Below are 22,315 nucleotides of genomic sequence, written 5' to 3'. Positions count from 1 at the left end.
CCTATCACCTCCCCAGGGACCCCTCCTCCTTCCTTCTCTCCCATGGTCCACCCTCCTCTTTCAGTCCTTTATATTTCCCATATATCATCTTCTTCATTGCCCCTCACCTACTCATCTGGCTTCATCTATCAGCTTCTAGCTTGTACTCCTGCACCTCCTCCCACCTACCAGCCCTGATGGGAGTCTTGGTCTGAAACATCAACTATTTATTCTTTTCCATGGATGCTGTCCAATCTGCTGAATTCCTCCAGCATTTATTATGCGTTCCTCTGGATTTCTAGCATCTGCAAAATCTCTTGTGCTTATAAGCTCCCAAAGGAGAGCAGTTTTACAATATGGACACAAGCTTACGAGCTAACACAGCAAGTCCCTAAGACCTGCACACAACAAATGCCAAGTTCAATTCTTTCCATGATTAAGCATTATTATATAACCCCAGTTCCAGCAGTTGTCAATATGTTTCTGTAGCCTTCAGTAAACCTGACTTGGGAAAAGGAAAGTTTATGAGATATCTTCATGCATGATTGTAATTAATCTCTCAAGGTTGGTCTTATATCTTTAAATGTTTGAACAGATAAAACCAGCCGGCAGTCATGGCCCACGATTGTTCTATTTTGACAATACAGGTACAGCAGATACTAAAAACAGGTGAGAAAAGTCATTCCATCAGAAATACACAACATTGAACCAATTGGATTATTTTCAAAAAAAAAAAGGAGCAACAGGAGTGATGAAATCCACCTGGCACACTACACTCTATTGTTCCAATGCTACCAAGCATGAACCAACTTCTACTTGAAAATGTTTCTGCAGAATTACAAGACAAAACTGCACTTCCAACAGAACAACACAGCACTATTTATAAAATAGGAGGAAAGAAAATGTTGGAAAAGTTCAGCGACTCAGTCAGCATCTGTAGGAAGAAAAAGGTCAACATGTTGGGTATGCAACCTCTTGTCAGAACTGGAGAAAAGAACAATACCAGAGTGTTTTCAGCAAACAAAAACGTAGTGGGGGAACTTGTAGAACAAAGTGAATGCTTGTTTGAAGGTGAATTAAAATAGTTTGTTGGTGGTATTATTCATGAAACGCACTATTCATGAAATGCATTTTGTGTATTCTTTCAGCTGGTTGGCTCCATATCTTCAAAACCTTGTGCCAAATTTGTTTATTTATATATTTACAGATATAATATCTATTATTTTTATATATATAATATATATATATATATATATATATATATAACTTGTTTATTTTCTCTCTCGCTCTCTTCCCAAAATGGAAACCTTTCAAAAGTCTTGAGGAGAATATTCAATAGAATTAAAGATTGTTATGCTCTACAAAAGGCTGGTTAAGCTTTATCCACTTACTAATCGTCTTATAGCACCAGATATTTTCATTTGAGTACACTGTACTTTGGCAAACAACTTGGGCCGATGAAAAGGTTGCTTTCCCAAAGATGAGACATCTCTAATTACATCATCAAGACAAATAAATGTATAAATAACAAAAAGGTGGATGCTTTCTCAGGTGAATCACAGCATATCATGTTGTTGGAAATGGATGGGGAGCTTGCCAGATATGATTACTCAAAACCTAACATACATGCCAACAAGGGAACAACTATCGACACTAGCCTGGGTCAGCAGAGAACCAGATGTAGACACTAAAAGGAAAGAATATATTATGAACAGTTCCTGTTGCTACCAGATAGTAGAAGATAAAGATTGGCTTGATTTGTCACATGTACATACAGAAAGGTGTCATTTGCGCCAAATCAAATCAGTGCTTCCAGCGCCAACATAGCTTGCCCATGACTCACCAACACAGTGCATCATTTCGGAACACTCCTTACAGACAACAGTATATAGCTGGCGATGTAAAACATTACGTTAACCACTACATTTCTATACCACTCGAGATATAGTTATCAATTGTAATGCTCTGAAGCTTGACTTTGTATCTTTGCATATCTTCTGCAATTTCAAATGCCTATTTGTCCAGATCTTCCTTTGGACTGAGCAAAACAGGTCATGAGTTTAATTGTTGCTTCCCTTGCCTTGATGCCTTTTCCATCACCTCCAACCTTACCAACATCTACAAATGCCTCTGGGTGCACAGAACAAGTTCAAAGTCTCTGTCAGGAATTCCCAGGTTCAGGTGCACCCTTTCCTTTCAGTTTTACATACCATTATACACATCTGTCAGAAACTCATTATCTACACACATCCACCTGTTTACCTGTTGCTGAGACAACAAGACGCCCTGGGTACGTTCTCCTGTTGTCTCCAAAGGGCATGCAAACATCAAAAAAGGGAAATTACACTAATATCTTAATTCACGGCAATTAAAAAACAAACTGTCAAATGTTATCGCCCGCCAGTACAAGCCAGGGGCAAAGCCTGCTTGATTTAATACTAAAATGTAGCTTACACATACTGTGGTTTAATAATTGGGACTCATTTTCACAGCTTCATGTTTTGCTTGTCCCTCACAGCTTCAGGTGGCATTGTTCTCATTACCCTGTTTACACAATGACGTGTAATCAGTCACCAGCCCAGGTCCACATGAAGACAACAGTGATTGCTGTCAACAGATATCGCACAGTATTAAACAGTCCATCTGCCACACGTTTTATTGTAAACGAAGAATAACTGTCTCGTAAATAAATAAACTTAAAAGCATAATTAACAGATATAATCAGTCCTCAAATGTAAGCCTCCGTGTCTAAAATCTTAAGTCTCTGGACACTATAGTCTGTGTCAAATAAAGAAAAGGTTTCATGATCATAATTTGTTTCTGTTTCAAATGCCAAAGGTAGACATCAACCATAATCCTCATCTTTCATCTGAATTCAAGCTCAATGTTGTAATTATGTTATATTTGAATTGAAAATGTTGCACACACGGAGCTAAACATTATACAGCAGTACACAAAAATACAACTGCAGATGCTGTGGATCAAAGAATATGTACACAACACTGGAAGAACTCAGCAGGTCAGGCAGCATCTGTGAGAAAAGAGTAGCCAGCGTTTCAGGCCGATGAAGGGTCTTGGCCCAAAACGTACTCTTTGCTCACAGATGCTGCCTGACCTGCTGAGTTCTTCCAGCGTTGTGTACGTATTCTATTAAACAGCAGTAGATTTGAACAAACGTGCTTCAGAAAGAATAAATTATATCAGTGGCCGAAACTCCGCCATGGACTGTCCCAAGCCGGGCTGCAAAGAAGGTTTGGGAATGGGACCAGCAAACCCATCCCATAAAAACCCGGCACTCTGGAAATGCCAAGAGAAGCTGCATGCAAAGCCCTCATTTCTGGGACAGGAAGGATTTTCAACAGGCTACACTTTGAAAGCAAGTCTGGAAGAGTGGTCCAGGACTGAAGCTGCAGCCAACAGCCTGCCAATGCCCCAGGAAGAGTGATGGGCTTAAGAAGAAATTTAAGCAAAGCACTTTTGTTTTACAATCGTGATTCGCCTAACGTAATTAAAACCTTGAAAGGAATCTGCCACCCACTAAATAACATAAAATAACTCTTTCCAGAATACATGACATTAAACCGATTTAAAACGGATGTAAAACATGAAATGAGATTTAAAATACAGCTTTGCACAGCACAGCTCCAGAAGAGTTAAAACTCAAAATCCAAAATCCCTGGACAGAACATTGCCCTTTAAACACAGCCACTTTTAATGAAGAAAATACAAAAACCACAGTACACGTTGTGCTGCATTGTGTATAACTTGTCATTATCTAGAGTCTGGAAGTGTAATATGATAGAGCTGCCTGAAAAAAAGACAAGTTGGTGCAGCTGGATCAAGTTGTTGGGGAAAACACAACTCCAGCCGACGTTTCCTTTTATCAAAAAGAATTTACGTAGGTAGATTGAGAAACTGATGAGAAACGGAAGCCTGCGGCTTTCTATGATGTAAACAACCGTTTTTTTGGTCATTATTAGTACAGTTACCATTTTGTACGATTTTTTAACACTAACAAAAGCGGGAAAAGCTCGTCATCTGTGGGTATATTTCATGTCACGAAGCCACTGCATTGAAAACGAGTTTTTATAAAGTGCACTGCTCTTACCTAATTGCTTCGTAGCAAGGTATTTCTAAACTATTGAAAAGGGGATAAAACACAAATGACACAAACCGAGTAACACAGAACGGGGGCATTCCAAACGGTTAAAAACTGCAATATCGCAGGTCCACAGATCTCGGAAGGAGGCTCAATTCTTTGCTACCGTCAAGTGAAATTGCAAAACAAACAGAAAAAAAGAAATCCGACCTGATACTTCTCTCAAAACAAACACATTCATCTTTGAACTCTGAAGTAGACTTGACTTTCAGAATTCAAAACCGCGCTGAAAAGGTTAAACTGGAAAACGCAACCTAACCGAACTGCTGCACCTACGCAATGTTTTTCTTGACCCCACTCCTCAGCATCCGAGTGAAGGGGGCTTCATTTTCCCGTGCAAGAGAAGAATCTACGTTTGCATGCAAATGTATCTGACAAGAGACCGTAACAGCATCATTTCCTCTCCTGTACGCAGAGTATTAGTTTGAACGACTACATTCTATGCGGATCCACAGCGGGGATCGGAGGAAAGAGCATTTAAGATATTTTTTGCACACTACTTACTTACATGAACAAAGTGTCAGGACGAACACATCAAGCAAAAACTCCACAACTGCATAAAGCCCACTGGAGAGCGTGCGCAGCGTGCTCTTATTATGTGTGAGATCGCTGCACGCCGTACATGCAGACGGCTGCAGCCGAGAATTTCATGCCCATCGCACGCTATTCCTTTCGTTGCCGGGATCCTCCCGTCTCGCCGGTATCGTCCTTCTGGGTGGAATGTCACTGTTATTTATTCCGTGTATTCCCCAATTATAAGACACACTCGCGTTGGGGATGACTATGCAGCCTTTTGCAATTGACCTGCAAAGCACCAAAACAAGCCAGCCTGTTCGGAATCTACATTCCTCCCAGGTCACTGTGTCGATGCCCACGCTACTCCTTCCTGCCCGCGCCGTCCAGCACTTATTCCTTATAGTTCCGCTCCTTCGCTAACAAACCAGCTGGTTCAAACGCCTCCGCCACAGACCGACTCCACAGCCGCTCAGTGGCACGAACAGATCACAGCCATTACCATGTACAGCCCATGACCCGAAAGGTACGTCATGCTGCTGCTGGGCCGAGCTAGGAGCCGCTGTCAAATGACAGAGGCGAGGTAGCTGCCAGTCACCTATCAGGCGTGCAGCAAGCACACTGAAGGATGCAGGAGGAAAAGAAAGAGGAAGCGATTACTTCCCCTCTCACTCAGAAACCATTGCATTAAAGAGTTTTTTTTTTGGTCGGAGAGCATGAAAACATACACGCTCCCCCTATTTTGGCGAGAAGGCGTCAACTGGCTTAAAATAGTTACAAACTTAATTTGACTAGTGCAGTGTCTCCCTTTAAAGTTACATCATAATGGATTCACGTTAAGCACAAGAATAATTATAAGAGAGACGAGATGAAAGAGAGAAAATCTAATTAAAATTAACTATTGCATAAATTTAATTATCCAAAACAAATCTAACGCCGTGAATATGTTCAGATATACATGATCTGCATTAATTGTAAAACTGCTAACTGGACTTGTAACAATGCAGTTGCAAGCAACTTATTAGGTTCTCATTATGTAAATATGGCAAAAGTCTTCCTTTAATAAAAGTGCAGCTTACAGGTTTCTTTCATCCTGAGATGATGAAAGGCGACTTGCAGGTATAACATTAAATACTTATCATTCATTTAGCAACCTGACAAATGATGAAATGATTATATCTGTGTCAAAAATACGGAACCCTTAAAAATCAATACAGTATCACAAAAGGAAGAAAGAAATTACATTCATACAGCTCATGGACAAACTCATCCACACTGATGTATTGGGGTTCATGAAGTAATTCAGAAGAAAAACCAACAGTTACAAGGCACAGTGCAAGATTATATCTGTTCTTCCCACGGATGTGGCCTTATCTGCTGAGTAGTTCCAGAGTTTTCTGTGTCTGTATTAAAGAAGGTAAATATTTGGCAGTGCATTAACTCCTATACACATTGTGCTTCTTCCATCTACCCATGATGGGACAATGGTTTCACACTTCTATTGAAATAAAGATGCCTCCCCATCAATGGTGCCCTCTCAGTATATCACTTACTGATTATGCACTCGAGAAATTTCAACTAACGACCTTTGATTCACAGCTGAAATTGCCTATCAATTAACCGTTGTACTGCCATTTCCCGAAAACCTCAGCTAAATAATGGATTAGGTAGTCAACCAAGATTTTCGATTTTGTTTTGAAACAGAAGAGGCAGGAAACATATTTGTACAGAGATAACATGTCTCTGTAACACTGCATTTCACCTAGTAAAGAAGCATCTAGTCCAGAAATATAGGCAGGCTGCAACAAATGAGGTATTTGAGTATTAGAAATGCAAGAGAATGTTAAACAAGTGAGGAGGGCTAAAAGAAGGCATGAGATAGCCCTAGTAAAAAGGTGAAGTGCAATTCGAAGGGCTTCTACAGATATGGGATGTAATGTTAAAATTGTACAAGGCATTGGTGAGGCCCAATTTGGAGTATTGTGTACAGTTCTGGTCACTGAATTATAGGAAAGATGTCAACAAATTAAAGAGAGTACAGAGGAGATTTACTGGAATATTACCTGGGTTTCAGCACCTAAGTTACAAAGAAAGGTTGAACAAGTTAGGTCTTTATTCTTTGGAGTGTAGAAGGTTGAGGGGGGACTTGATAGAGGTATTTAAAATTATGAGGGGGATGGATAGAGTTGACATGGATAGGCTTTTTCCATTGAGAGTAGGGGAGATTCAAACAAGAGGACATGAGTTGAGAGTTAAGGGGCAAAAGATTAAGGGTAACACAAGGGGGAACTTCTTTACTCAGAGAGTGGTAGCTGTGTGGAACGAGCTTCCAGTAGAAGTGGTAGAGGCAGGTTTGATTTTGTCATTTAAAAAAAATTGGATAGGTATATGGACAGGAAAGGAATGGAGGGTTATGGGCTGAGTGCAGGTCAGTGGGACTAGGTGAGAGTAAGCATTGGGCACGGACTAGAAGGGCCGAGATGGCCTGTTTCCGTGCTGTAATTGTTATATGGTTATATGTTAAGAGCAAAAAGGATTGCAAGGGACAAAATTGGTCTACTAGAAGATCCTAATGGAAATCCATGCATGGAGCCAAAAGAGATGGGAGAGATCTTATTTTACATCTTTGTTTACTCAAGCAACAGACACAGAGTCTATAGATGCAAGGTGAAGCAGCAGTGAGGTCAGGGACCCTACAAGCTTTGAGAGGCTGTTCAGGTACTACATCTGCAGCTTGCTACCACCCAAACTGGACCCGCTAAAATTCACTACCAACACAACCGATCGACAGACGACACAATAGCCACTGCTCTACATACCATCCTTAAACATCTGGAGAAGAAGGATGCTTATGTAAGAATGCTCTCCTTGGACTACAGTTCAGAATTCAACACCATAATTCCATCCAGGCTCAACAGGAAGCTCAGGGACCTTGGCCTTGACCCTGCCTTGTGCAGCTGGATCCTGGACTTCCTCTCAGATCGCCAGCAGTTGGTAAGAGTGGGCTCCCTCACCTCCACCCATTTTACTCGCCACACTGGAGCCCCTCAGGGCTGTGTCCTAACTCCCCTCCTTTACTCCCTTTATACCCATGAAGAAGTGGTGTCAGGAAAATGACCTCCACCTCAATGTCGCAAACACAAAGGAGCTGGTTGTGGACTACAGGAGGAACGGAGACAGGCTAACCCCTATTGACATCAATGGATCTGGGGTTGAGAGGGTAAACAGCTTTTAGTTTCCTGGCATCCACATCACCAAGGATCTCAAGTGGTCTGTACACACCAGCTGTGTGGTAAAAAAAGGCCTCTTCCACCTCAGGCGATTGAGGAAGTTTGATATGGGCCCCCAAGTCCTAAGAACTTTCTATAGAAGCACAATTGAGAGCATCCTGACTGACTGTATTATTGCTTGGTATGGGAACTTGGTATTGCTTGGTATCGCAGGACTCTGCATTGAGTGAGTGGTGTGGACAGCCCAGCGCAGCTGTAGTTGTGAACTTCCCATGATTCAGGACACTTACAAAGGCAGGTGTGAAAAAAGGGCCTTGAGGATCATTGGGACCCGAGTCAACCTAACCACAAAACTGTTCCAACTGCTACCATTCAGGAAACAGTACCGCAGCATAAAAGCCAGGACCAACAGGCTCCGGGACAGCTTCTTCCACCAGGCTATCAGACTGATGAACTCACGCTGATTTGCGTGTATTTCCATGTTACATTGACTGTTCTATTTATTTTCATTATAAATTACTATGATTGCACATTTAGACAGAGACGTAACATAAAGATTTTTATTCCTCGTGTATGTGAAGGATGTAAGAAATAAAGCCAATTCAATTCAAAGAGTTTTCAGAGAAGAAGGTGTTTGCTATCTTGAGGCAAAATAGGGTGGACAAATCCCCAGGACCTGAAAAAGTATTCCTTCAGACCCTGTGGGAGGCTAGTGCAGAAATTGCAGAGGCCCTGGAGAGATATTTAAATTATTAATAGTGACAGCTGAGGTAACAGAGGTTTGGAGAACAGCTAATGTTTGTTCTGCTATTTAAGAAAGGCTCCAAGAATAAACCAGGAAATTATCGGCTGGTGAACCTGACACCCACAGTGTTCTAAGGGACCAGATAAATGAGTATTTGATAGACAGGGACTGATTAAGGATAGTTAGCATGGGTTTGTGTGATTAAGGATGTGTCTAACCAAACTTAGAGATTTTTGAGGAAGTTACCTGGAAAGCAAGGCAATGGATGTTGTCTACATGGACTTTAACAAGGCCTTTGACAAGGTCCTGCATATAAAGTTGGCATTCAAGATGAGGACGTAAAATAGATTAAACATTGGCTTTGTGTGAGAAGCCAGAGAGTGCCCCTCTGACTGGAGGCCAGTGATTAGTGGTGTGCCACGAAATTGGTACCAGGTCCATTTTATTTGTCATTTTGATCAATGATCTGGATGGGAATGTGATTAACTGAATCAGCAGATTTGTAGATTACACCAGCACTGGACAGCAAGGAAAACTATCACAGCTTGCAGTAGGATCTGGGCCAGCTGGAAAAAATGGGCTGAAAAATGGCACATGGAATTTAATACAGCCAAGTGTGAGGAGTTGCACTTTGGGAGGACCAACCAGGGTAGGTCTTACATAGTGAATGGTAGGGCACCGAGGAGTGTGGAAGAACAAAGGGATCTGGGAATACAGGTCTATAGTTCATTGAAAGTGGCATCACAGGGTCATAAAGAAAGCTTTTGGCACATTGGCCTTCAAAAATCAAAGTATTGAATACAAAAGATGGGATTTTAGCATAAAATTGTATCTGACATTGGTGAAGTCTGTGTGCAGTTTTGGTCTCCTACCTGCAGGAAAGATGTTAAGTAAGATTGAAAGAGTGAAATGAAAATTTACAAGGATGTTGCTAGGACTGGAGGATCTAAGTAACATGTAAAGATGAATCAATTAGATCTTTAATCTCTTGAACGTAAAAGATTGACCGAAGTTTTGAGAAAGAGAGGTAAACAGAATTATCAGGGATATAGATAGGGTAAATGCAAGCAGGCTTTGGGACAGCTTCTTTCTACAAGTCATTAGACTTTTAAATTCACAAGCCTGTACATTGCCACAGAGTCATAATGCAAAGATATTTACTCCCTCACTTTGTGAGATGGATGTAAGATTTAAATAAATTCTAATTCTTCTTGCAGATGAAATGCTCCAGTCCAGGTCAATATTCTGATAGATCTTCTCTGCACCGTTTTTCTCACAATCATATCTTTCCAACAGAGTGACTACCAGAACCACACACAAAATTCTGGACAAACTAATGTTTTATAATGTTGATGTTATGACTCCTGTAACTAAACGGCAATCTGCTGCTGATGCAACTACAATAAATACAACAGGAAATTAAATTGTTCTTCAAGTTGGATCCTTTTCAGAACAGATTAGAATTTCTCTCTCTGGTTGGGTGATAAGCAGACATTATGCACTGAATTAGCATTTTCAAGATAATGACACCACCTTGTAAACATCACTTCGATTCCTTACAGCAGTACAGTAGGCAGAGTGCCTGATACAAAAAGCAGCCTCTCGTTCTGTGAAAAGCACAGAGCACATCTTTGTGTCTTGTTTCATTGAACAAGGATTTCTGGTTTATGATCCAGCAACCTCACTGGAAAGAATAATTCAGGATAACTGCGGATTTGCTCCCACTGCGTGGTAAAAGCCTCAATAACATCTTCCCGAAAATTTATATTTTTTAAGCTGTTTAATGCAGGTGTGGAAATTGCAGCATTGGATCTGTCACATCCCACATCGTTGCAAAATTCATCCTATCAAAGTCCACACAGTCGAGAAAACGGTGACCAAGTGGTGAACAAATAAATAAAGCCTCCAGCTTGTCAATTATGCAACTACTACAGTAAAAGGTGTACTCCACGTAATACAAATTGTCCTTTCTCCCCTTAAAAAGGATTCTGATGCTTAGACAATGGACGAAGGAAGATTTTAATAAAAGCAGTCAGATCATCTAGTTCCGAAATGTTCCCACTTCTTCCGAAACTACTTGTCTGTGATCCCCTTACTCAGAAACAACCTAGTCCAATCAAATGCAAGTCCCAGTCTCATTCTTGCCCCAATTTAGAACTGAACCTGTGAATCAGTTCTAAACCTTTCCATATTATCTTAAAACTAATAAAACAATGGTTAATGGTCTCAAAGAGCTCACTTCAATCACCCGCCTTGCCATATTGCCCTAGATTAGGTTAAGCTTTACCCTCTTCTTAATAGGGTTCTCTTATACGTTACCCACGTAAACTTTCCTAAACAAGCTTAACAAATTCCACTACATCTCTCACAGCAGAATGGCAGTCCTCGGCTTTGTCAGCAAAGTTAAAATCCCTTACTATGACAACCTCACTATATATAGATCATTAGATCATAAGGAGGTAAGATATAGGAGCAGAATTAGGCCATTTGGCCCATCCAGTTTGCTCCACCGTTCTACATAGGCTCTCAACCCAATCCTCCTGCCTTCCCCACATATCCTTTGATGCCCTTACCCCCCCACCACCAAGAATCTATCTACCTCCGCTTTAAATACACCCAATGACTTGGCATCCACAGCTACCTGTGGTAATGAATTTCACAAATTCACCACACTGAATGAAGAAATTCCTCCTCATCATTGTTCTAAAGCAGGGGTGCCCAACTCGTCTTATGCCATGAACTCGTACCATTAACCAAGGGGTCCGTGACCCCAGGTTGGGGACCCCTGATAAAAGGACCTCCTTCTGAAGATGTGTCCTCTGGTCCAAAACACCCCCATGATTGCAAACTCTCCACATCTACTCTCTCTCTCTCTCTCTGGGCATTTCAAAATTTGGTAGGTTTCAATGAGATTTCCCCCCCCCCCACCACCACCTTATTTTTTCCTAAACTCCAGTGAGTATAGCCCCACGGCCACTGAAAGCTCCTCATATGTTAATACTTTAACTAGGGATTATTATCACAAACTTCTGTGGATCCTTTTCATTGTCAGTCCATCTTTTCTTAGATATTTGGCAAAAAAAACCTAATCACTTTATTTACATCCCTCAGCCAAAATCACTCCAATCATTCTGCTTGTGGCATTCTTCCAGCCCCACATAATAACCCTGCATGTTTGTTCCTCTAAATTACATTGACTATCTGGGGGCCTAGCGTACAATCCCAAAAACATGATCATCCTCTTCTGATTTCTCATTTCCATCCACGCAGCTTCACTGAAAGTCCTTCAGTAATTTAATCTCTCGATTATTGTTGTGGCTTACTCCTTGATCAAAAATGCAGATCCCTGCTGTCTCTATCCTGCCCAAAGAGACAGTTACACAGTACGTTAGTAAGGGGGGCCATGTTAAATGAGGTTTAATGTCATTTAACTGGTTTGAAAAGTTGTCTTGTTTCTATGCGCATTATATATGTTATATACACACACACACACACACACACGTATATAATGTATTTAGAAACAAGACAACATGTCTTCAAACCAGGGTGTAAAGCACATAACACATGATAACTTATGAAGGTAAGAATAAAAATATACAGATGACTCACACATAAATAACAAACTAAAGTGCATTAATATTAAACTTCGTAAGATACAGAACAGATTAACCAGTGACATTTCGAATACAATGAAGCCAGAAGTTCAGAAGCCTGACGGCCTGGGGGAAGAAACTGCTTCTCATCCTGACCGTTCTTGTTTTTATGCATCGTAGTCTCCTGCCTGATGGTAGAAAGTCAAAAAGGATGCTGGATGGATGGGTGGGATCTTTAATAATACTAAGGATTCTCCTTTTACATTCTGAAATAGTTGTGCCCCTTAATTCTGATTAATCAATAATTGCAAGGATACCATTTGTTTATACTGCATCCTATAATGCTACAACCCTTGCTTTAGCGAGTTATGGATGCACATGCTAGAACAGTTAAAACAAGAGGAGTCACAATAATTATCCAATTAAAAAACTGTTTTATCTAAGCTTGTCTGAGTAAAACTAGAGTCCATTTTTATATCCCTCCAACCTGAAAACGTTACAGAAAAGATGATAGTTTCTTCCACCACCCCCAAATACATTTGCCCACTCTCCTTCAGTCTCTACCTACCACTTCACGAGCTATGAACAGCAGCAAATTGCTTTTGCTGCCTACGAATGCTCAAACACTAAAAGAAAAAAAGAAAAAAAGTAACTAATAACTGCCATCAGAAATGAGTGTTTTCATTCCAGGGAAACTGGGATTCACAGACCTAGCACTACCAATTGCATACTCTAAGAACCTATGAATTTTTGAGGAAGGCTCCCCCACTTACAGGGTTCCACAGAAACTCTGAAACCATAGGCAAGACCTAATTCAAACATCACCAAATCTACAAAATCTCCCAAAAAAACAGTGAATTTTAAGGGCTGATTGCAAGATATTCTCATTGATTATATTTGTATCTCTGAGTTAGAAAATGAGACTGGTAACCAGATTTGCAGTAAATCCTTATAGCAGAGAGACAGGTAAAGGAATTGGTAACATTTGTAAACAATTTTTGAAATGCTTGGACAGTAATGCAAGTTATAACAATTTGAAACTTTAATTATCATGTGGCAAAAATAGCCAAAAACAAGACTTTGTCAAGCATTGTGGACGACCTCAAGACATTGCTGAGCACTCCAAAGTTAACAAATGATGTCTGAAATAATCTCCGGGTTTTGTACGCAAATGCAGTGGCCAACTGAATGGGGCATTTGGTTGCATGATGCTGTGCAGCAACAAACCATAGTAATACTAAGATTAGATAAATACACTGCTGTGTTGTACACAGCCCAAGTGGAGTAGCACAATGGCCTCTGAAACGTCAACAGTTCTGTAGAAGCTGGCACAAGGTAAAGGTGATTGATGAAGATACTAGCTCTGTTGAAAACTAACTGACTTACTGATGTCCTGCACAGTATGCAGGAAAGGACCCGTATGTATTACAATTGAAGGAAGTGTCACCATGATATCCACCAACAAGGACATTCTACTGTTTAATTTGCCTGCAAGTTTCCACCTGTCAGATGTGCTGCTGTGTTACTGACTCCGTGCTAACTCTGACCTCACAAGGTTATCGGTTGCTCGGTCACTGTGCTTGGGTCCTTGAGTGAGATAGGGTCGCTGGGTAATTGGTGCTAACAGTGGAGAGCTAACTCCAGAGTCCTTTCTTCATCACTGAATCTTTTTTCCACAAAGACAAGTCGCAAAGGAAAACAAAACAAAAAGAACTGGCATTGCACATTTTGCACTAGATCAGATGTTCATAAATTCCAAACAAGTTGAAAAATTGCCTCAACTCAAACATCCATTACACTTATACAGCAGTCAAGAATATTTCTATATTAATATACATTAACACAGAATATAATATAAGCAGGGTTGGATTGATCTTTAAGTTAAAAGATCTTCACAACATCATAGGCTGAAGGGCCTATCCTGTGCTGTAATGTTCTATGTTCTGCCACAGAAATCATCCACAAAGATGAATTTTTTGTGTTTTTACTTTCAACATCTAAATATTATAGTTTTCAATTTGAGCAATACTTTGCAATTTATTAAACCTGATATTGAAACATTCTACAAGTTAATAGTAGGTTTTCAATCCAGATAAATCACACGCTTATAAAATTGCCAAAATTGCTACCATTGCTGTGCTGTCACCTTAATGGTAAACAGCAAGTCAGAAAATGAGAACATAAAATGTACCATATAACAGACTTCATTAATAACACTTTTTGTAAAAAAAATGGTAAATGATCACGGCAACAAAGAAAAAGCAAGTGAAGGTGAAGCTGAGTCGAAGGTTCATATAACGCGGGTGCGATGCAAAGTTGGAGCGAGGTCAAGGCTTCTTCGAGAAGAATTTGAAGTGAGGTCGAAGTATATTCAAGATGGAGTCAGGGCATGCGGAGCAGAGAAAAGTCGAAGTGGAGGAGATTCAGAGCCCATCCACCCAAACCAAGAGGAAGGTTTGATTAATCTAAGAACCGGCCCGAACTGAAAAAGTACAGGCCGAAACCTAGCAGTGGGGTCCAGGCCCAGAGCGTATTGATGCAACAGGGCCTGGGTCCCAGTGCGATGAACAACCCGATGTTTAGATGGGCCATACAGATTGAAAAGACAGGGTATTGGAGCCAGAGACAAGGGTCAGGCCAGTTCTGCTCGTTGCTCCACAACATTCACGCTGCTATGTGATGAACTGAGGCTGAGGTCATGCTCTGGGCTTTGCACCGGAGGACTCACTTTCATAATTGCTTACTTCTATTGTTTGCGTGATTTGTTTCCACTGCCCCCCCCACCCCCCCATTCCCAAACACATTGGGTGTTTGTGGTCTCTTTTTTAAAAAAAAAGTTCTTTTCGGTTTCTTGTTTTGTGGCTGCCTGTAAAGAGACAAATCACAAGGTTGTATAATGTAAACAAACTTTGATGATAACATATACAATGAATGTTGAAAGTATACAGTGTAAAAATTATACTTCAAGTTAACTTATTTCATTTATTTCCAATTCATCAAATAAGCTTTAGCTTTGTTTGCCTTACTGAACATTTGTTCCCAACTCCCGAACTCCTGTCCACCTAACACATTTCATACGTCCCCTCAGCCTAAACTTCTCATCTCATTGGTTATTCAGAACACTCAGCAGATTTTTTTGACTCTATGTACAAATGCGATTTAACCTTTCTTTCCCATTTTACATTGTCAACCTCAATGGAACAACGACCAGTACAATGTGGTCAGGTTCCTTAATTCCACACTGCTGGATTTTAAGATTTTTTTCATGGAAAGGATTTTTGTTTTAGATGCAAACAACGCTGAGTGACTTCATTCCTTTTCTTGCAGCCAGACTTTTGGCAGAGGTGGGCATCATCAGTTCTGTGCTGAGCAAGTGACTCTTTCAGGAACAGGTCCACGTGGAGGGGAGCAACAGAACGTTTTCTCGTACCGAAATCTAGAGAGCCATCAATGACCCGAAACTAAACCGTAACTATTTTAAAGTGAGGCACTGTAAAGGAAAGAAAACCCATGTTAACTTGAAAATCATTAATAACTACTCAAAGGTGAAGGGCTGCAAGCAATTATACCTCATCAGGAGAGAGAATCGTCTAATCCTTCAAGTCTCAACCAGTATTGTCTCTACTGACAGCTTTGGCTGATCTCAACCTCCCTCTCAACCTCCCTCTCAACCTCCCACTCACTCTCAGAGCATTTAGCATTCATTCCCTTTTCTTAAAGCAAACAACTACCTTAATTCCTTCATTCAAGCAAGCAGAGTTTCTGAAACATTTCAGTGAGAATACTATTACCAGGCCAGAATCACCACCTAATTACATGTAATATATTGAAAACTTTTTCATTACATTTTAATGAATCCCTTGAAATTCATTTGTTGTGGCAGTACAGTGAAAGACAAAAGATTTCGGCCACAAGTAAAAAAAAAGTGCATAAGAGGTGGTGAGGCTGTTCAGAAATCTGATGATGGAGGAGAGAAGCTGCTTCTGAAGTGTTGAGTGTGCAAATGAAGCTCCTGTACCTCCTCTTGAAGGCAGTAATGAGAGAAGGGCACATCTCAGATGGCAAGGGTTTCTGCCTTCTCAAGGTATTGTGCTTTGAAGATGATCTTGATTGGGGGGTGGAGGTGCAAAGGAAGTTTGTACCCACAATGGGGCTGCCTGAATCTCCAACCCTCTACAGTCTCTATGTATTAGAACCTCCATAGCAGCCGGCAATGCAACTAGTCAAAATGTTCTCTGCAGTCCATCTGTAGAAATTTGGTAATCGTTATCAAATCTCCTCAAAATCTATGGAAGCATAGTTGCTTGTTCATCCTTCTTCATGATTGCCTTCTTCATATGTTGGACCCAGGGTAGATCCTCTAAGATGCTAACGTTCAGAAATTTGAAGCTGCTCACTCTTTCCACATCTGATCTTTCTATAAGGAATGGTGTGTGTTCCCTTGCTACAGATGAGTGCAGGGTTATTGTTGTGACACCAACTGATCTGCTTCCCTCCTGCATTCCTCCTCATTGCCATTTGAGATCCTGCCAACAATGCTTTCACTGGTGAATTTATAGATGAGTGCTTGACCTGTGACTAGCCACACAGTCATGAGCGTAGATGGAGTATAGTAGGGATTCGTTTTTAAAAACATACACAGGCCAGAATTTACTTCTTTGTTCCATCAACGCAGCAGTGGATCGAGGATGTTTTCTTGACCACCCCCTTATTCCCGCTGCAGGAAGTGACATTCCACCTGCCCATGACAAAATCATGTTCAAACAAAGATGAATCATATGCCCCTTTGATTATGGCACAGTAACACAGGATGTCACAGAGATTTATTCCTAGTTCACAAAGCTGCAAATGCAGCAGAAACATAGTTTAAAACAAGTTCAAAGTCTGTCATACCAGCTTCCCAAAGGTTTCAAACACTTAATTATTTCATTGAAGACGCAGTGACCAGCCAATATCCAGTCACTCTGTGTCCTCCAGATGATCCCCTTGTAAGTGTAAATAGATTTAAATAAAACGCGAGTGCTAACATTAATTGAGACCCCATGATAGTTATGGTTGTTAGACCTGCAAATATTCACCTAAGATAACTAAAACAAATTAGTCTCAAAAAAACTAAAAAAAAAAGGTTCCTAGCTTTGAGAACCTTGACTTTGGGATGTTAATCCATCTCCGTTGGAGAAGAATGAGAATGATCAATAGGGAGGGATGTTTAAAATAAATGATTGCCAGAATTTAATCAAGAATGAGAGATCACACCTCTTTAACACATTGAGAAGAGTGACAAGAATTTAAGCTGTGTTCCATAAGGAACAGGATGGATATAAGACTTTTCTTAACCTTTTCCCATCAGTAATCAACTCTAATATAGACCAAAATTTGTACAAGTGCTCATCCTCTGGACCGTTCCTTCACTGGCCAGAGTTGACATAACATAAAGACAACTGTCTTCATACAATTTTTTCCCCCCACTATAAGCAGTCTTGCAATTTGCTTGTCATAGTTTATAGGAGTTGGGTTGTCAATCAAAGCTTTGTCCTGCGAAAACAGTCTTCATTCTGGCTCTTTTGTGCAACATATGTCTAATTTCTAATCCCATAAATTAACATATCATGACGGCCATTCATTATTCGGACCAGGCCCTCTTCTTGATGCTGCCATTAGGCAGGAGCTACATCAGCCTGGAGACCCACATCTCAAGGTTCAACAACAGTTTCTTCTCCATTGCCAAAAACTATTTTTTGTTTAATCTAATAATTCGAAAATTTCGCAAAATTTCAGGCACAAGAATTCATTCCACCAGCCCCAGAGCAAAATGTCACCTCCTTTGGCAACTGTAATGATCAGCACCAAATCTGGAAATCCACCTTTTTGCCCTTATTAAGGGTCAACAATTCAAAGGTATACAACAAAAACTTGAAATTAGATAAAACCTTTAAACAGGAAAATGTCACTCCTTAACAAAAATCACATCTGCATCTCCTGGGAAATGCACCAGTGTTCGTTGCAAACCATGTTCAGGACTCCAAGTGAACATTCGAAGTCATGCCGCCCCTCAAGGCTGCTCCACTATTTAATATGATCAACACTGATGTACAGCCTCACATTTCTGCCAGCCCATTGTAACTGATCACCCCCTTGTTAATCACAGAAACATAGAAAAACTTCAGCACAATACAGGCCCTCCGGTCCACAATGCTGTGCCAAACTTGTACTTACTTTAGAAATTACCTAGGGTTACCCACAGCCCTCTATTTTTCTAAGCTCCATGTACCTATCCAGAAATCTCTTAAAAGACCCTATCGTATCCGGCCCCCCACAACATCACCAGCAGCCCATTCCACCGTCATTCTCTGCATAAAAAATCTTACCCCGACATCTCCTCCATACCTCCTTAAAACTGTTCCTTCTTGTGATAGCCATTTCAGGCCTGGGAAAAAGCCTCTGACTATCCACGTGATCAATGCCTCTCATCATCTTATACATCTCTATCAGGTCACCTCCATCCTGCGTCGCTCCATGGAGAAAAGGCAGAGTTCACTCAACCTATTCTTCTAAGGAATGCTCCCCAATCCTTGTAAATCTCCTCTGCACCCTTTCCATAGTTTCCACATCCTTCCTGTAGTGAGATGACCAGAAATGAGCACAGTACTCCAAGTGGGGTCTGACCAGGATCCTATATAGCTAACATGAGGAAATCTGCAGATGCTGGAAATTCAAGCAACACACACACAAACTGCTGGTGGAACACAGCTGGCCAGGCAGCATCTATAGGGAGAAGCACAGTCGACGTTTCGGGCTGAGACCCTTCATCAGGACAAGGCTTCCTATATAGCTGCAACATTACCTCTCGGCTCTTAAACTCAATTCCAATATTGAAGGCCAATCAACCGGCGCAGCAGCTTTTAGTGTTCTATGGACTCGAACCCCAAGATCCCTCTGATTCTCCATACTGCCAAGAGTAGGGGCTCCAGAACAGATTCCTGAGGCACACCACTCGTCACCGACCTCCATGCAGAATATGACCCATCTACAACCACTCTTTGCCTTCTATGGGCAAGCTGGTTCTGGATCCACAAAGCAATGTCCTGTTGGATCCCATGATTCCTTACTTTCTCAATAACTCTTATAATGTACCTTATCAAATGCTTTGCTGAAATTCATATACACTACATCCAATGCTCTACCTTCATCAACGTGTTTAGTCACATCCTCAAAAAAAAATCATGCGTTTATCTAGCTCTGCTTTTTAAAAAAACAAATCAAAGTCTCTGTTTCCACTGCCTTTTTAAAACATTTCCAAAGACTCACAACCCTCAGGAAAAACATTCCACTACACCTGTTTTTAGTGGGCTATCCTTCAGCTTAAATCGTGACACCTGGTTCCCATGCCAACTCTTCATCCAACAGACACATCCTTGTGTCAAATGCAAAAGGAATCTGCTTAAAACACACACTAATGCTTTCTTCATTGTACTGTATTTACTCCTGGAGCAGTGCCTATGTTTCTTGACAATCATTTAAATATGTCCAAGAATCATTTGGTGGTAGTTACTGTTTTGTTTGGCTTAACCATTATGACAGGATGACAGGACAAAAATGTGATATATTATTGGTTTCTCTTTCCAGACACTGCCCAGAATGCTGAATATTCATACCTTGTGTGTTTGCAGAACATACAGAAGCAATTGTGTGTGGTGCCATTTAACTTCGTTACAAAGAGGATTTAGTCAAACATGATTATCCATCTCAAAAGGCAGCTATAGTGAATCCAGAATTAGCAAATAGCATTGGAAATACTAAAGAAAACACTGGGTTTGCAAGTTTCTATTCATTTTGTTGCCTAACAACTACAATCCAACAAGAAAAATTCCAAATAGTAAGTTGTCTAAAACCTGGTGCCCTGCCAAAGAATAATAATTGATTTAAAGTAATGATAGAAAATTAATTCTAAATAATTTCACATTTTATATTCAGAGCTTCCACTTCAGAGCTTCAAATGCTAGCCAGAAAATCTCTGAAGCAGAACGCAAAAGGTAACAATTTACCCAATTGCTATGTTGGAATACTGACCCAAAACATTAAGTGTTAGAACAAAGTACACTCATGTACATGACAGTGTAAGGTTTTCTTCCTGTAGAAATAGGGGAGAAGATGGCTGAGGTGTTAACAAGCTTGACCAACCAAACATAATAAGGCATTTGTTATCCCAGGTCCGTGATCGATTTACTAGTTATTTTAGGAAAATCAAACGTGAATTGTCTAGTCTGGGTTTTCTATCCTGGTGGCAAAAATAGAAGGGAATGATAACTATGGAAACATAGCTTGGTGACTTCCTGAGCAAAACGATAACTATGGAAACATACCTTGGTGACTTCCTGAGCAGAAAACTGCAGTGCAAGTCTCTAACCAGATTCACGTAGAAAAATCAGGGACAAAATTTATTCTGTTCTTGTGGTATGAGCAAATTCCTCTTTTTTCAAAATCAGACTCTTAACAGGTTGTAACAATTAAATTTGGCAAATCTCACATGACTTTATGTTCTTGTTTACCGGTTTTCCAATAAATCTAGCAGCTCTGTTTTGTTTGCCTCAATCTCTCAAAAAGGGTGACTACTCCACCTACCAAAATGATTAGAACACACTTGTCCTTATAAACACAGAAAAGGACTAATGTTAAGCTACAGTTTTCTTATACATTTGATCAAACTTATTCCAACAATCTGATGGAGGTAGTTTCAAATTCACTGGGTCAGGCTGGGGAATGGCTTGTTACATTCTGCAGTTAATAATTGTTTCATGAGCATTTTAAACATCATTAACCTTTGTGCTATTGTTTAAGACTTTTATGAATACATTGCATTTTAAAAGTCCCAATTCATTTTTCACTAAAATACCTGTGGGAAAACTTCAAGAGTCAAAATGCTGCAGACAAAGAAATTCTACAGCGTCAAAAGTAATTTGCAGAGGACCATATTGGAGCGTAAAATTATTCCTCTTGAAGATTCAGATTGTATTTAACAACTTAATTTTAATTTAATACATTTTCAAGCAGAAGCAATTTTAAAGCTATATTGTCATACAACTGACAGCTTCCTGATACAATGTTCAAATTTCAGAGCTATACAACAAGATAATTTATTACAAACTTAACTTTTTTTAAGGGAAAAAGCAAGGGTGATGGCCTTGGTGATCCTTATAATAAATGAACAAAGTCAACCCATTAACTGTGTGAATTAATCAAGAACCTTGAGTTGTTAAGTGAAAGAACTGAAAATTTCTTTGCTTCCAAAAGCTATTCTCTGAGACTACCATTTTTCAATAAGTATCCATGTAATGTATTAAAAAGGTCTTTAATGGTGCACGTAAACAATAGCATGGATTAATTAGCGGCAGCCAATATGGACTTGTAAAGGGCAGGTCTGCTTGACTATTCTGTTTCTTACCGTATTGACGATGAAAATAATTGAATTGATGAATATAAAACACGTTAATGTGACAGACAAAAAATCTTTTATCTGTTTACAGGATACAGACGTCGCTGAATTTACAAGACTGCAAATTTCAAAGCTGTTGGCTGTGGCATCTTAAATGTGCCATTTCAGATTCAGATTCAGATTATTGTCATTTATAAACCACAAATACAATGCAGTTAAAAAATGAGACAACGTTCTCCGGAATGATATCACGAAAAAGTACAAAACAGACCACACAGGAAAAACCTTACCAATTCTTACCAAACATAATATTATTGTACCCACCCATGGTATTATTTGAAAGTACCCCATATGTACGCATATCAAAAAAAATTTCCAGTCCCTGCACAAAACAGAATCTATTTAAAATTTCTTTGCAAGCTGAGCAAACTACAGTGGATTCCAGTTAATTAAGCCATAGGCAATATCAGGGCATCCACTTATTTGGGAAAATTCTTAAAGAACAAAAACTAATCAATAACATAGCAGAAGTCTCTACCTTTATTTGGGACAGAATGCTGCTTAATGGGGACAACAAGACACTATTGCCAAACAGTTTCTAACCAGCATCAGTCACGTGCTCTTGTGTGGCTGTTAGACACAACACCATGCCTCACGTGAACT

At 40.1% G+C, this 22,315-nt stretch overlaps 1 protein-coding gene across 13 annotated transcripts in view; it reads right to left on the bottom strand.

Moving 5' to 3' along the window:
* LOC132400603 (dystrobrevin beta) overlaps nt 1–22,315 on the bottom strand; it is a 488,265-nt gene that overhangs the window by 403,722 nt on the left and 62,228 nt on the right. For 8 of the 13 annotated variants that reach the window (XM_059981731.1, XM_059981728.1, XM_059981721.1 and 5 more), the window contains exon 1: nt 4,647–5,167. The exons of 4 other annotated variants lie outside the window; for them this stretch is intronic. The gene's annotated coding sequence lies outside the window, so the exon portion shown is untranslated. Of the gene's footprint in view, nt 1–4,646; nt 5,168–19,555; nt 19,575–22,315 lie in introns of those variants that run through there. One more of the 13 variants, XM_059981726.1, reaches the window with a different exon arrangement.

This window comes from Hypanus sabinus, chromosome 10, assembly GCF_030144855.1.
Source record: "Hypanus sabinus isolate sHypSab1 chromosome 10, sHypSab1.hap1, whole genome shotgun sequence".
Classification (NCBI taxonomy): domain Eukaryota; kingdom Metazoa; phylum Chordata; class Chondrichthyes; order Myliobatiformes; family Dasyatidae; genus Hypanus; species Hypanus sabinus.
Note: the sequence above shows the minus strand (reverse complement) of the source record. Positions and strands in the feature narration are given on the sequence as shown.